Here is a 3620-nt window from a genome sequence, read left to right as displayed (position 1 = left end):
TGAAACTCAGTTCGGAGAAAAAAACTCTGAATTCAGGGATCCCTTTGGCAGGACACAAGGCCCAAAGCAGCATCTCCTCTACCCTATATAAGTGGCATGCGTGCATGCTAAGTTGCTTCAGTAGTGTCCGATTCTTTGTGACCCCATGGACTGTTGTCCACCAGGCTCCTCTGTCCCTGGAATTCTCCGGGCAAGAATATTGGAGTGGGCTGCCATGCTCTCCTCCAGGGGATCTTCCCAGCCTACCAATCAAACCTGCATCTCCTGCAACTTCTGCATTGCAGGAGGATTCCTTACCGCTGAGCCAACAGGGAAACGCGTATAGGCAACACAGACATTGAAGAAAACAGCAAGCTTTGCCTTGGGGAAGCTTTGTGTCTATGATCCTTCAGTCAACAGACCTCTACCAGGGACCCATCAGGTGCCAGGCACTGTGCCAAGGTCACAAAGTGAGTAAGAAAGACCCAGTCCTCCATTTCAGGAACTTACAGGCTAGGCAGGGATCAGACCCATAAATATTTGTCACACCTGGTTATAAATGCTGTAACAGAAGTTATACAAAAAGTGCTAAGGTAACAGCTCTAATTATTCATTATCATGTTTTCTGATTTATATTCAAGTCCACATCATAGAATATACACGAGAGAGCACTTATGTCTTGAGATGGCTTGCATTTCTGATCAGTCTCTAGAAAAGAATTCCTCCAGGCCACTCCCTTCTGAGTATGAGTCAGGAAGCTGAGGCCTCTCCGGCATAAACTGGGTCAGAGCAGGGGTGACTGGGCCCCACTGCAGGTTCCAAGTGGAGTCTGGGCACAGTCTGAGGCGGGGTGGAGGAAGGTAGTAGGACCAGACCCCACTCTGAGAAGCGGAGGCCTCCGTGCCAGCTCCAGCCCTCTCCTCGGCTGCCACAGCCCTTCTCTGGCCTCGGCCTCTCATCTGGTGATGAGATGGGAGGAGATGGTCCTGCCCTCTTCTCCACCTCCAAGCCGGTAGCCTTGGTGAGTCTCATCCTTGCCATTAGATGCTGAAGAACCTCCACTCTCTGAGTCAGACCCTGTGCGGTTACATTGCTAGGACATGACTCAGACCCCGACTCAGCTGGGAGGCTCCTCTGGTAATATTCCCTTATTTGGCCCCAGGCAGGGGCTCTCTTGGGAGCTGCTGGGCAGGGCCTCTTTCTGGGCCAAGGAAGAACCTGGGTGCCCAACACCCAGGCAGGGACAGCCGGTCACAGGCTCCGTAACTGACTGGCCCATCCTCAGAAGGGACTAGTGCTAAGAAAGCTCTTCCCAAGCTTTAAATCATATGGAAATTTAGGTTATAAATTGTCTGGAGAATGACTTGGGCGCCGTTAAGATTCACTGTGCCTGGAAGCCCAAATTAACATTCTAAAAGGTAAATATCTCTGTAGAAAAGTCGTGCAAGTGTCTGTTTGTGTGTGTGTGTGGTGTGTGTGTGTGTGTGTGTTAAAGAAGACAAACAGCAGTGGAAACATTCTAGTTCTACTCCCAGCTCTGGCTGCATATACACGTGGCCCCTGTGGCTGGAAGTTGAAAACAAGAGTGGAAGATGGACCAGCAGATTCTGAAACAGGAAAAGCTGAATCAATTGTACACAAAAGGCACAGGCAGAGGAAGGGGAGCTGGTGACGGTGGTTGAGGAAGAATAGGCTGAGACCTGGGAGGAAAGCCAGAGGAAGGAGTGTCCACGGAAACAGAGGGGGAGAAAGGTTTTGAGGAGGGAAAGGATTGCCCAGGATGAGGCAAGAACAGAGAAGCCTTCCAACCTGCCAAACAGCTCAAAGGGTATGGCTCAGAATATCATCTATAGCCTTTGAGAAACCAAGATCTTCTTAAAAAAAAAAATTTGAGCCATTAGGAAATGTAGATGTCTTTTTTAAATTTTATTTATTTATTTTGACCGTGCTATGCCACATGTGGGATCTAGTTCCCCAACCAGGTATTGAACCCATGTCCCGTATAGTGGAAATGGGAGTCTTAACCACTGGACCACTAGGGAAGCCCCAGAACTAAGATCTTTGATTGAGAATCTGGAAGCCATCAGTGACTGGGGCCACTGCAGTCTGGGGCATACTGGTGAATAAAGGTTAGAAAGTTCATTTTCCACCCCATTGGTTCTGCAAACACATGGCCCTGGGTCTAGCGCTGCTGCTGCTGCTGCTAAGTTGCTTCAGTCGTGTCCGACTCTATGCGACCCCATAGACAGGCAGGGCTTCCCAAATGTAGCTTTGCGTTCAAATTCCAGCTCCTCTACTCACTGGCTGGATGACCCCAGGGAAGTCACTGGAACTCCTGGTGCCTCGGTTTCTTCATCTGTAAATGTGGGGGAAACAACCATACCCATGTCCTAGGGTTACTGTGAGGAATAAAAGAAAAAAACATGTGCAGAGTATTCAAGATGAAGACCAGCTCTCCCTAGGCTGCTCCAGCCCCTGACATACAGCAGAGGCACCAAGCAGGTCATTTCTGTCCACCTCTAACAGGCCAACTTTGCTCAGGTGTCCTTCGTTAGTTGTCTGGGACTTTCTCAGGTGGCACTGCTGGCCCACCAACCCCATCATCTTTCCTTCTCTTTCTCTCTTTCCACAGGTGTCAGGCTTGTACTGTGGTCCAAAGACTCCACGACATCCTCTGCCCCCTCCGCACTTCTCTTTCATGGGTATCACCCCCAATCAATGTCTTGCATGTCCAATTTCACGCTGGCATTTGCTTCCTGGAGGACCCACATTGACAAACTAGGTAAAACAGAATTCTTCTCTATGGGACTTGCCTAAGTCTTTAACGTAAGTAAGAGTGTACCTTATGATTCTCAAGAGGGGAACATAATCTGAAATGTGTCCCAAACTTATTTGATCTCTAAAAGTTAACACACACATACTCACACCCACACTACAGAACAGCCATTGACGTCTCATGGAACTGACAATCTGCTAAGTAAAGTTTGATGAACACTGAAGGGGAAGGCCTCTACAGTTTCATCCCTGGGATTCTGTCACAGGGCTCTCAAAAGGTGAAACACTTCAGTAATTAGAGTGCTTCCAGGGCTACGTTGTACAGAAGGGAAGTCCCAAGTCCTCACTTGATTTTTCTCAACAACCCAGGAGATATTTATGTCTCCTCCTCTGTTTGCACATAGTACATTATTAATACTGATGTAATCATCCCTATTTTACAGATGGAAAAACTGAGGCTTAGGAAGGTTAAGACACTTTCCTCAGATCCACACTCAAGTTCCTGGTGTTGACACTGAGTCATGATCATTTTGAGACGTTGCCTTGATGGGCGGCCAAAGGGAGTGGGGAAATGGAAAGGTTCCTGAATCTAGGTCCCAGGAATAAACTGGATGACAGCAAAAACAAGATGTCACTAGGTTGAGCTCTGTGCCTAAAGGAGAAAGAAAGTAAAAAGTAACAGCAAGAGAGTGGTGCCTGCCCCCAGGTGGAATGTGATATTGCACAGAGGAGAAAAAAATACCAAAAAACTGCCCAATAGCATCTGTAACAGTGTGGGGAATGTGGAGGCGCATGGGGCTTCCCTAGTGGCTCAGATGGTAAAGAGTCTGCCTGCAGTGCTGGAGACCCAGGTTTGATTCCTGGGT

General features: G+C 48.3%; 1 long non-coding RNA gene across 1 annotated transcript; it reads left to right on the top strand.

The window, feature by feature from the left end:
* Positions 1 to 292: 292 nt before the first annotated feature.
* Positions 293 to 2762, top strand: LOC120880373. The gene is made up of 2 exons (XR_005725022.1): positions 293 to 449; positions 2612 to 2762. It is a non-coding gene; the product is annotated as an uncharacterized LOC120880373 (long non-coding RNA).
* The last annotated feature ends 858 nt before the right edge of the window (positions 2763 to 3620 follow it).

Source organism: Oryx dammah, unplaced genomic scaffold, assembly GCF_014754425.2.
Source record: "Oryx dammah isolate SB20612 unplaced genomic scaffold, SCBI_Odam_1.1 HiC_scaffold_21, whole genome shotgun sequence".
NCBI lineage: Eukaryota > Metazoa > Chordata > Mammalia > Artiodactyla > Bovidae > Oryx > Oryx dammah.
This window is presented reverse-complemented; position numbering and strand designations above follow the sequence as displayed.